The sequence below is a fragment of the Solanum stenotomum genome, chromosome 11 (assembly GCF_019186545.1).
Source record: "Solanum stenotomum isolate F172 chromosome 11, ASM1918654v1, whole genome shotgun sequence".
NCBI classification, from domain to species: Eukaryota; Viridiplantae; Streptophyta; class Magnoliopsida; order Solanales; family Solanaceae; genus Solanum; species Solanum stenotomum.
The window spans coordinates 29,323,440-29,336,022 of record NC_064292.1 but is presented as its reverse complement, the minus strand read 5'-3'; the positions used below and the strand labels follow the sequence as shown (position 1 = coordinate 29,336,022).

At 41.7% G+C, this 12,583-nt stretch overlaps 1 long non-coding RNA gene across 2 annotated transcripts; it reads left to right on the top strand.

The window, feature by feature from the left end:
* The first annotated feature begins 7,143 nt into the window (after positions 1-7,143).
* LOC125844765 (uncharacterized) lies at positions 7,144-10,676 on the top strand. 2 transcript variants are annotated; one of them, XR_007444174.1, is made up of 4 exons: positions 7,144-7,246; positions 7,682-7,758; positions 9,907-9,965; positions 10,502-10,676. It is a non-coding gene; the product is annotated as an uncharacterized LOC125844765 (long non-coding RNA). The 2 variants fall into 2 exon arrangements; XR_007444173.1 differs by lacking the exon at positions 10,502-10,676 and having other exon boundaries at positions 9,907-10,171.
* The last annotated feature ends 1,907 nt before the right edge of the window (positions 10,677-12,583 follow it).

The window sequence follows — 12,583 nt, the reverse complement described above, 5'->3', positions numbered from 1 at the left end:
ATTTCTAGGTTTTCAATCCAAAAATGTGGGTCTTCTTTCTAAAGTGAAATTTATGTTATAAACTGAATTTGATTGATGTTATATGAACAATTATGAATGAATTTATGTTGTATTTGTGGTTTCTTGAAGAATTCCCCGTGAGACCCATGTTTCTCCTCTTTTTCCTAATCCTAACCCTAGTTTGTGTTGGATAATGAGTGAAGGCTATGAATCAAATATGATGTTATGTAGTTCATGTTTGTATGATGATTCTACCCTAGGTTATGTATAATTTCTATGAAATTAGGGTTGAGTCGTTGAATGAAGGCTTGAAGGCTATGAAGGGAATATGTCAATTGCTTATATTGATGTTGATTATGTATTACTTCATGAATTACCTTGTATTATGTATTGGTCATGAACTGATTGGTGATTGAAGTATGAATGTCCTAGGAAGGGAAAGAAGGTATAAAGGTTGATTCTTCTTTGAACTCAAGTATGAAAGGTGAACTACTTAGATTGTAATGATGATATACCTAATGTGTTGTTGTGGTGTTGATGACCTAGTTTCCTCATCCTTAACCCTCTACACTTGAATTAGCTATGAAGTATGTAGGTATATGATGGTATGATTGATATATGATTGAAAGATAGTTCTCATGATTGTAGTGTAATGTAAAGTGAAAGGTTTACTCACTTGCTAAGTGTCTCTAAAGTGAAAGGATTGTTACTCACTTATGAACACATATGAGCTATTATGGTAAGATGTTTTCATAAGAGTCTAGTAAAGACTAATGTGAACTTATGTGATGACTAAAGATGATTACAAAAGGGAATTAGATGCTTAGCACCGAAAGGGCATGTAAATGAGATGGGGGTCTCACGTTTAGTAAGTTCGGCTCCCCACATGGGTTTCCTCACATTTAGCAAGTCCGGATTACCCACGTATGTGTTGTCTCATGAGATGAAAATCCCCACGTTTAGTAAGTTAAGATTTCTAGGAGCAATCTCCTTGACCCTTAACTATGTGCCCACATAGGACTTTAGCTTAGTGGATCCACCTAGATAGCTATGTACGAATGGTTACACCTTAGGCAAGTGTTAACCCTCTCTTTTCGGTGTGGGAGTAGAACACCGGATTCCATGTAGCTCTCATGGTCTATGTCGGCTATGGAAATATCTCCCTAATGTAAAACTAAATGAAGGTATGAAAGGTGTGAACTCCTACTAGGGCTTTCTTAAGGGTTTCTTCATTGTGTAAGGGATGGTATGGGACTTCTCTTGCACATTGCACTTGTGGGATCCTAAGAGATGGTTGTAGTAGTGTTCACTTATGATTATGATGATTATGACTTATGTATGTTGAAGCTATGTTATGTATGATCGTTATGAATATGGTAAGTTATGATGAAGTATGATCCTATGTATGTATGCATGAAGTAGGTTGCTTAAAGTGATACTTGGCTTTGAATAGGGTTATGTGATTCTATTCCTAGCATTGCACTAGTATTACTTGGGTTGTCTACGTGTTGGGATGATATTATGTTGGTTTGTACTATGATGCTTACTTTGTGTCCATATTGGATTTACTTGGTAAAAAGCGTGTTTTAACTAAAATGACCCTTTATGCATGTTTCAATGGTTTTTATGCATAGTAGCCATACTTGGTATGTGTGTTGTACTAACCCATTTTGTCTCCTTTTTCCCCAAACATTTAGGTTCGGGCCGTTGAGGATTCAAGCTTACTTCTCAAGACACTTGGAGTTGCTTACCCAAGTTGGTGAGTCCTCAAGTCCGAGGACAAGACCCTATGATCTAGCTTCTATGTTTAGTTCTTTGCTTATGTTGAAAGACAATGTTGTACTTTCCTATTTCTAGACTTCTTATTGATGTAAGGGCTAAGTCCCATTTTCGATGCCTCTATGTCTAGATGGTACATTTTGATGAAGTTAGATTTTATTTTCATATATGAAGTGAAGTTGAACTTCCAAAGTAAATGTTTTAAATTTTACGTGTTTTTATTCTATGATGCATGCTATGATGAATGCTAAGGGCTTGTATAAGACCTCTTCGAGGTCAAATACGTCGGTAACGACTAGGGAGTGCTCTCGGGTCGTTACACTTTCCACAACACAACAAGTAGATCATGAGCATATTCACTTTACTCTCAAAGTGTTCTTAAAGCATGAACATAACCTTCATAAAACATGCATAATATCACATCTTGCCCTTTCAAGGTCAAAGCCCATATAAAATCAACACATCTAGAATGACTACATTAGACATGTATATAATCATAATTCAAGTAGTTCAATTACTTACAAGCATAATCTCATACTTCACCTCCTTGAGGTTCAAAACTTACTTTCCATCATCACACTTAGGGTTCAAGCACTAGATATGGAAATCATCCTCACTCATGTGATTCTATCACTTCATACATTCAACATTCAAGAGGTAGATTAGGTAGGTAAGTTCCTTCCACAACAACTCTACTTAATAGTCTGCTATTATAACATAGACTTCACTCTCAAAGACTTGTCATTCTTAATTCATCATATTAGCTTCACTCTCAAAACCTTGCCATTCTTAATTCACCATACTAGCTTTACTCTCAAAGCCTTAGTGATAAAAATTCACAACTACAAGCCCTACTCTAAAAGCTTTTACTCCTTACAATCACCATACATATCTAGATCACAAGATATTATAGTCACAAGCTTCATTCTTAACAATTTTAACCATATTTCATCATAAAGTCTCAATATCAATCATTACTAGTCATGATCCATCATATATACCTTAATCTAATGTAATTCATGTTTACATATTTTTATTCTTGAACAATTACTATACATGTCATCAATTCTAGAAGATCACGTATGAATCCTCAATTTCCCTTCATAAGGCATAAACCCACATTACTTCAATTTCATAAATTAGACTAGGGTTAACCATAGAAAACATGTAATATCATCATAATATCATTATTTACTTCTAATTCAATCATAAACAATCAATATCCACTCAATTGGATTCATACTCAACTTAACCAATAATATTGGAAGGAACCCTAACTTGAATTGGGGATTTCATCTTCACAATTAGGAGAATTCTAGGGGGCTCCATAGATGGAAGTATACTTACAAGGCTTGCAACAATGGAGTCTTGACTTGACCTAGCTTGCTTCTCTTCTTTATCTTCTTCACTTTCTAGAGAGAGGATTTTTGAGAGAGAATTGGGTTTCTTTTTGGTGAGTTGAGAGAATGATTTGGAATGACTTAATTAAGGGTATAAATTATTTATATAGGTGTTCTAATATAATATAAAATGATACCACTTAATCCCTAATTAAATGTGGAAAGACCCCTTAGTCCTCAACTTAACCACTTGAAACCCCCAACTTGCCTTACCCAAAAGACCACGCCCATAAGTCGTAGGTGGACCCTCAGTGTGTGCTGGCCTTGCATGGGTGGTCTGCAAGTGAAATTTGGGACCCTGACATTTGAGGACATCCACAAGGCATGGACCCTCCTTATGACGCGTGGGTACCTTCGTTGGTGCACTGCCTTGGGCAGCTTCTCTTGGGCACTTTGCTAGGGTCCTCCTCGACGACCCTTGGTTGGTCCTTTGGGAGTCATACCTTGACGTTCTAACCTGTAATCCTTCATTCTAAGTATGGGAAGTTAAATCTACGACTCTAACCCTCACGTGAAGCTCTAGTTGACCTACTAAACTACAAGATGTTACACTCTATTATTAAAACATCTTGTTGATATTAATAATATCAAGATTGTTTCTATGACCTATACTCATACACATCAGAGAGGTTCATATCTATGCTCAGTTTCCAGAACAAGGGGCAAAAACTTTGGCCCATTGATTTCAATATTACTCCATAAAGTTATGGATATTAGTCTCATGCTATGAACCTATTCATATAAGCAATCATGTCTCACAGTATGTTCAATCTCACAAATCCATGAATTACTCTCAATGGCTAGCAACATAATGATATGCATGAACCTATTCATATAAGCAATCATGTCTCACAGTATGTTCAATCTCACAAATCCATGAATTACTCTCAATGGCTAGCAACATAATGATATGCCATGCATATTATTATATCTGAATTCCTAAATGAATTGTGCTTATAATATTTCGCCCTAAAGTCCTTTCAGTAATCTTTTTTAGTGTTGGAGAGTGGTGTTGTTGATAGTAGTTTTGTGATGATGGAGGAGAGGATTGCTATTTCTTATTGTGGTAATGATGGTGTGTTTATTTCATCTAAGGTTATGAATTTGGAGGAAGAAGGATATAAGGTTTTATAATAAGTACTTTGTGATTCAGAGTTAGACTTAATTATAGTAAGAGTAACCCCTTTCCATTCTCAGACCAGCCGTCATTCGAGGACAAATGATCTCAAGGGGGAGCTATTGTAACACCCTAAAAATTTCTAAGTTACGACTCAAACCATTCTTTAATTACTTAAAAGGTCATATTGGGTGATTCTTAAATTGCTCATATGTGTAAAAGTGAATTATTTTTTGTGGGAATGATTTTGGATATTAATTAAGGTAACTATAATATCCTAGAACAAAGTTGAGTTGAAAGTTTCCTTACCGATTATGTTATGATGTAAGATTTTCTTTGGGTCAACTTCAAACGAGCATATCTCTTAGAATATAAAGAGTTATGTAGCCCATAACCTACACAATTAAAGGTATTCGAATCTTATTACTAACGCCAAAAATTTCGCAACAATCCGAGGTTTGAATAAAACGTTATGACCATTTTAGTAACCTGATACATTGTTGTGAAAAATTAGACGATGGGAAAACATTAAAAAGGTCTTTTGTCATTTTACCTCTAAGAAAACCCTAAACAAATATCTTGACTAATTAAAGACCCAAAACAATGAGATTTACATCTCTTAATACATCATTTTCTTCTCTCTCAAACCCTAAGAAAAACCCCTAAGGAAAAATCAAAGTAGAAGACTCCATTCAAGATTCTATCAATCTTTTTCAAGTTTCATCTTCAATGTAAATCCTTCTCCAAGAATTCCATTCTTTCCAACTCAAATTACTCCATACAATTATGAATCACTAATGAAAATCATAATTCTTGGTAATAGAGATTTCATGAAAGTAATTCAAGAATCTCAAGAAATGTTTTTTTGATTGTTCTCCTTCAAGCAAGGATTTCAAGGCGTCTTACAAAGTTATTTTTCAAGATTCTTCAAAAACTTTATTCTTCCAGGTATGTAAGGCTATCATAGGGTTGGACTGGTTTGTCCTCACGCCCGACCTCTACTTTCAAAGCACTAAAAAAGAAATCTAGGATTCTACCCCTAGATTTGAGTGTTCTTGAGATGAGTTGATTTTGAGTTATTGAGTTCCGGATTCTATTTAAAATTATATTCATAATTATTGAATTTCTATATGTTATGCTTTAAAATTCTTGAGTTGATTCATTCATGTCTATATTTAAGCAGAACCCTATATATTGAGTACTTTTTAGAAGACAAATATAGTGAGTTATGAGTTTTGAATCCTTGAGTTCCTGAGTCTTGAGTTCTGAGTACTGAGTTTCCTTATTGCTATTAAAATCCCTAAGTTGAGTGGTTCATGTCCATAATTCCACATCAACCCTGTTATTTGAGTTATAAATTTTGAAAAGCTTTTTAAAGCCAACACTTGAGTTCTTAAACTGAGTTTTGAGAAAGTAAAGATGAGTTTTGAGAAAAGAGTTTCTAAAACTTGATTAGTATGACAATCGAGTATGCCATCAATGTATGAGCACTATGGTATCTAGATATACCACTAATATTTATGCAGTATGACTTCTCGAGTCATCAATGATCATATTAAAATATGATTTTGATATGGTTTTGAGAAAGAGTTTTCAAGTATGAATTGAGTAAGAGTATAAGAGGACTATGTATTCCAAGAGGTATCAATTTTACATTGATAAAAGAGAAACTGAGATTTCTAAATGAGTTATGAGTTCAAAAAATATTTCAAGAGTAGTTACCTCTTTTAAGAGAGTAATTTGAGCAATTATCTCAAGCCAGATGAAGAGTTGTGTTTTTAAACATATGAGCATGAGTATATTATTAGGAGTAGTATTGAGCACCAATATAGGAAGGAGTTCAGACTAATCAAAGTCCTCATAAACTATGTATGCCAACGTTGGTTAATGGTCAAACTTTTTTAATGATTCCTTATTACTTTTTAAGCATAACTTAGTGGATCGACTTAGTTGAGGTGTTCTATACTCCGGTAAGGTATAGGGTTGTTCTGGCAGCATGGGAGAGACGTTGTATCATCACGTAGCTAATGGTGATGGTTATCAATTAGAGAATCTCGCAAATTGAGTTAAAAGTGTATTTTTGTTATATCACTTATTATGTTGAGTTTCAGAGGTGAGTAAGTGGTTTTGTGAAGTTTAAAACGATTTCATTCCTTTAACACTTTATATTCTGTTGGGGTTTATGTTTTATCTATTATAGTCCCTTAATCCAGTTATCTATTATTCAACTATATTACTGTAATGACCCTCCAGGTCATTTTTAAATTAAAGAATTCATTTCATCGTTTAGAGCGTTCCTGTAGCGACCCCAAGTCATTTATGACTTGCTGGCACTGACTGTTCGGTCGCCTGGTCGTTCGTTTGGGTTTTAGGCCCGTTCTCCTGTTTTGGAGATTTTTATAACTTGAAAAGTTGACTTTGGTCAACCTTCTTGGAAGACGTGCTCAGATGAAAATTCTGACAGCTAGGTTAGCTTCGGAAGATCGATTTTGGTCTAGAACGACCCTTTGTTCACTTCCCGAGACTTTAGATAGCAATTGTGGAATCTGGCTCAAATGATACTGGGTGTGGGACCCACTTTTCGTCGAAGCGAGCTCCAAATGGAAATTCCGCCTTCACCATTGAGTCCGAAATATCATTTCCAATCAGATTCCATATAAGGTTTGTATTTTTCCGACTCCGAACGAGTCCGAAACATCGAAATTTAAGTTTGGAGGGTTGTAAAATTTTGACGCGGCGGTGACGTGGCAGAGCCACGTGACGACACGTGGCAGAGGTGGAAATTTCCAGATTTTTAAGAACGAATTTCGTCCAAATTTTTGTTCAACTTCAAATTGAGATTGCTCCTTCATTTTTAATCCAAATTAAGTGATTCAAAAGGCAAACTTCAAGAGAATTTCGAGGGGAATCTAGCGGTGATCTCGAAAACGCGAGGGGAGGCTTCGTTGAGGTAAGAAATCAATTTTTAGCCACTGCCAGTGTGATTTTCGGATGTTTTGTTGTTGAATTTTTGAAATGTGAGATCTTGATCATCGTAAGTCCGTTTTGAGTCATTCTTGTGGCTAACTTGTAGAGTTTTTCGCAAGGATCGTCGTGGTATAATCTGTTTGGGTTGAAAGGGTCTCGTTTTTCCGGAAATTGATGATGAAAGGGCTGTCCTTTTTAATTATTGTGGCTGATTTGCGGTGTTGTGGGCATCTGTTTGTGCTAAAATTTTGGGATATTAGTTTAGTAAGGTAGTTGGGACGTTTCCACGGATTCGATTTTGAGATTCTAAGTGTGGGCCCCACAATCCCGTTTTAGACCCGATTTTGGGTCCGTCTCCGAAAAATATAATTTTAGTGTCAATATATTCGTAATGACGAGGTGATTAACCTTTTGTTAGTGGGGAAGCATTTGGAGACCGTTCGGAGAGGAAAAGATCCGGTACCGTGAGTTGGAGCACGCGTGATCGGCTTTCAGGTAGGCTATGGTTTTCTCTCGTGAGATTGAGCATGTTTAGGCAATTGTTTATTGATTTGCTTGAGTATGGAGGGGTTCGGGTGTCGAGCATGCTAAATTTCTATAATTCCTGCCTTAGACCTTATTTCGGGAAAGTGTTGGATTATGACAGCATGTCTCTTGATATTATTGAATAGCCATATCTGGTGGTGTATATGATAATATTGATTTGAAGTATGTTTGGCCTTAGTCTAGGCTTAGACTAGTGTTGCCATAGACTTGCGAGATTTCGGATGTCGTTGGGCAGTAGAACTTTTTCCGACGTCGTTTCGGACGGTTAGCTCCTTGTAGACTGATATAGCAGACTTGAGTCTGATAGTCGGTAACTCAGCTTATGACCTTGTATCCATAATGCCCTGCTTTTATATCGGCTACAAATACCCGGTTAAAGTCCGTGGTCTAGCTTACTCATTATTGGATACTTCCTCGGCGATTTGGGGTATATGAGGGTCGGACTAAAAGGATTATTTATGGTAATCGGTTTGGTGATATTTCCCGCGACGGATGGTTGGATATTGATTCTTAGCTACAGTACCCGGTTAGAGTCCGTGGTCCAGCTTACTTATTCCAGGTTTAGCTACAGTACCCGGTTCGAGTCCGTGGTCCAGCTTACCTGTGATCTGGTTTCAGCTACAGTACCCGGTTAGAGTCCGTGGTCCAGCTCATTTATGTCCAGGCTTAGCTACAGTACCCGGTTCGAGTCCGTGGTCCAGCTTACCTGTGATCTGGTTTCAGCTACAGTACCCGGTTAGAGTCCGTGGTCCAGCTCATTTATGTCCAGGCTTAGCTACAGTACCCGGTTCGAGTCCGTGGTCCAGCTTACCTGTGATCTGGTTTCAGCTACAGTACCCGGTTAGAGTCCGTGGTCCAGCTCATTTATGTCCAGGCTTAGCTACAGTACCCGGTTCGAGTCCGTGGTCCAGCTTACCTGTGATCTGGTTTCAGCTACAGTACCCGGTTAGAGTCCGTGGTCCAGCTCATTTATGTCCAGGCTTAGCTACAGTACCCGGTTCGAGTCCGTGGTCCAGCTTACCTGTGATCTGGTTTCAGCTACAGTACCCGGTTAGAGTCCGTGGTCCAGCTCATTTATGTCCAGGCTTAGCTACAGTACCCGGTTCGAGTCCGTGGTCCAGCTTACCTGTGATCTGGTTTCAGCTACAGTACCCGGTTAGAGTCCGTGGTCCAGCTCATTTATGTCCAGGCTTAGCTACAGTACCCGGTTCGAGTCCGTGGTCCAGCTTACCTGTGATCTGGTTTCAGCTACAGTACCCGGTTAGAGTCCGTGGTCCAGCTCATTTATGTCCAGGCTTAGCTACAGTACCCGGTTCGAGTCCGTGGTCCAGCTTACCTGTGATCTGGTTTTAGCTACAGCACCCGGTTAGAGTCCGTGGTCCAGCTCACTTATGTCCAGGCTTAGCTACAGTACCCGGTTCGAGTCCGTGGTCCAGCTTACCTGTGATCTGATTTCAGCTACAGCACCCGGTTCGAGTCCGTGGTCCAGCCCACCCGTGCCCGACCTTTGGCTACAGCACCCGGTTCGAGTCCGTGGTCCAGCCCATATAGGTTGACTCATTAGCTATAGTACCCGGTTCGAGTCCGTGGTCCAGCTTGCACGTGGTGTATTCCCAATTCCTCACTAAAGCTTCAGTTTAGTCTTGATTACTCTCATCTGTAGGTTGAGGTTTTGGAGGTTGGAGAGATTCCGGTTAAAGTCCGGGACGTAATGAGATCTTGGAATATGATTGGGAATGGTTCAGTTACAAGTCCGGAAATTGGTAATATTGTGATAGACCTTCTAGCTCCATTATTTTACTTCAACTGTCAGTCCATCTGCCGGGCTTATGGGGGTCCGTGCAGGTGGTTTCTTTTATTGTGCACGAGCGTACCCGTCGGGTTTATGGGAGCCCGGCGGAGTTAGTTAGATTGCTTGTCTTTGTTGCCTGTACGCTCGTGTACATACCCCCCATTTACTACTCTTTGCACTTGATGTGACCCTTTATTTGCATTTCAGTTTACTTTTGCTTATCTTGCTCAGTCGGCCGATGATGCCTACTGGGTACCTGTTGTTTTGGTACTCATGCTACGCTCTGCATCTATTTTGTGATGCAGGTCCGAGCACTAGTAGCCAGCGTTGATCGAGCTTGGAGTAGACTTATCTGGAGACGGGGGTGAGCACACGGCGTTCTGTACTATTTCGGTCTCCATCTGTATATATAGACTTGTCTTCTTCCCTTCGAGACAGTCCAGTCTCTGTTGTCCAGTTTTGGGACTTGTACTCATTTTGTAGTAGCTCTGTACTAGTGACTTCCAGGTTCTGGGAGGGATCTTTATTTGTATATAAGTTTTTGGTTTGCGTCCGCCTGTTTATATTGTTATTTGCCTACTCTTGTTTGATTTCTACCCTCAGACCCATTACTTGTTGTTCCGGGTTACGGGTTGGCTTACCTACTGGTGGGTTATAGTAGGTGCCATCATGACTTGATAAATCGGGTCGTGACAAATTGGTATCAGAGCCCCAGGTTCGTCGGTCTCACTTGTACAGAGCTAACGTCTAGTAGAGTCCTGCAGATCGGTACGGAGACGTCCGTTACTTATCTTCGGGAGGCTACAGGATGTCTTTAGGAACGTGCTGCTTTTGTATCACTGTCGTGCATTGTGTGTCTTATCGATTTCTGAAAATTTTACTTGTACCACTCTTTTATAGGGATGGCTCGCACGCGTGGTAGGGCCCCAGCTAGGGGTAGAGGCCGACCTCGAGGTCGTGCCAGAGCTACAGCACCAGCCCAGGACCGAGAGCAAACTCCAGAGCCGGTGATAGAGCCACCAGCAGCTCCAGCACCGCAGCAGCCGATGGGTCCGGGATCAGCCCAGCCACCGCCCGAGCCTGTGGCAGCTCCAGATATACAGGCGATGCTCGTACAGATACTAGCTGCCATTGGGGGTATGCAGCAGGCCCCAGCTCCAGTTGTTCCAGTACCGCAGGGCCAGCCTACACCAGCGGCACCGATTGTCCAGCCTGACGATTTGGAGAGCGTCATGCCACTACGGGAGCAGAAGATGCTCGGTGTGTTCCTTAGACTATCACCGCCGAGGTTTTCTGGGGCAGTGGGGGAGGATGCCCACGAGTTTCTAGTTACTTGCCGCGAGCGGCTACAGACTTTGGGTTTAGTGGAGTCGAGAGGGGCAGACTTCACCGCTTACCAGTTAGACGGTCCCGCCAGGCAGTGGTGGCGTACATACTTAGAGACCAGGCCAGCTGGGTCTCCACCGGTCACATGGACTGAGTTTTCAGAGGCCTTCTTGGCCCGATTTATTCCCAGGAGCATCAGAGATCAGCTCAGAGATCAGTTTGCTCGGTTAGAGCAGGGCTCCATGACAGTATCAGAGTATGAGGCCCGATTCCACGAGCTCTCCAGGCATGCCGCCATGATATTACCTACTGAGGAGGAGAGGGTTCGTTGTTTTGTTCGGGGTTTGAGACTACAGTTGCGGATTGAGACTCAGTCTTTAGTCTCAGCGGGCCGCTCATTTCTAGATGTAGTGGACCATGCCCGCACTATCGAGCAGCTCCGTCGCGAGGCCCAAGGGGGCAGCGGCAAGAGACCTAGACAGGAGGATAGCTATGATAGGCGCCGTTTCAGACCCCGAGGGTCTTATGATAGATCCCAGCAGAGGTTTCAGTCGGGTCAGTCTAGTAGCCCCTTCCAGGCTGCTCTCCAGGCATCAGAGGGTGATCAGCACCGCCATATTGGTTTTAGTGCCGGTCCTAGTCGGGGCCGAGATAGTTCACAGATGGGTTCTTCTGGCCGGGGTAGCCGACCTCCAGCTCTCAGTCGACAGTTCCAGGGGTGTTATGAATGTGGGGGGTTAGATCATTGGGCCCGCGAGTGTCCCCATCGCAGGTTAGCCTTACCCGCTCCACAGGCAGCTAGGCATGCGCCAGCACCTCCAGCTAGAGGCAGAGGCCAGGGACAGGACCGTAGGGGTGGTCACCAGGGTATACGGGGTGGTCCCCGAGGAGGCAGATTAGGGGGCAGAGTCGATGCACAGGGTAGGGGAGTCCAGGCCCACTTTTATGCAGCTCCAGCTAGAGCAGATGCTGAGACCTCGGACGATGTGATCACAGGTACAGTGTTATTATGCCAGCAGCCCGCCTTGGCTTTATTTGATCCAGGCTCTACTTTTTCGTATGTTTCTGTCTACTATGCCTCTCGATTGAGTTTGATGTCTGAGCCTCTGGTAGCGCCGTTGCGTGTGTCGACCCCCGTGGGTGAGTCTTTAGTAGTGGATCAGGTATTTCGATCTTGCTTAGTTACTATCCAGGGGTGTGACACCCGGGCTGACCTTATATTGCTTGACATGGTTGATTTTGATGTGATTCTGGGCATGGATTGGTTATCCCCTTATCGCGCTGTTTTAGATTGCTTTTCTAAGACCGTTACCTTAGCCATTCCCGGTATTCCTCCGGTGGTGTGGCAGGGATCTCGTGGTAGCACACCAGTTGGGGTTATTTCTTTTATTCGTGCTAGGAGGCTAGTGGCTAGCGGATGCTTATCATATTTGGCCTATGTACGTGATGTGAGTAAGGAGGTTCCTCCGGTTGAGTCAGTTCCTGTTGTTCGTGACTTCATAGATGTGTTTCCTACTGATCTACCTGGCCTACCCCCAGAGCGTGATGTCGACTTTCCGATTGAGCTTGAGCCAGGTACTCGCCCTATTTCTATTCCGCCATATCGGATGGCTCCTGCAGAGCTCAAGGAGCTCAGTGTTCAGCTTCAGGATCTCT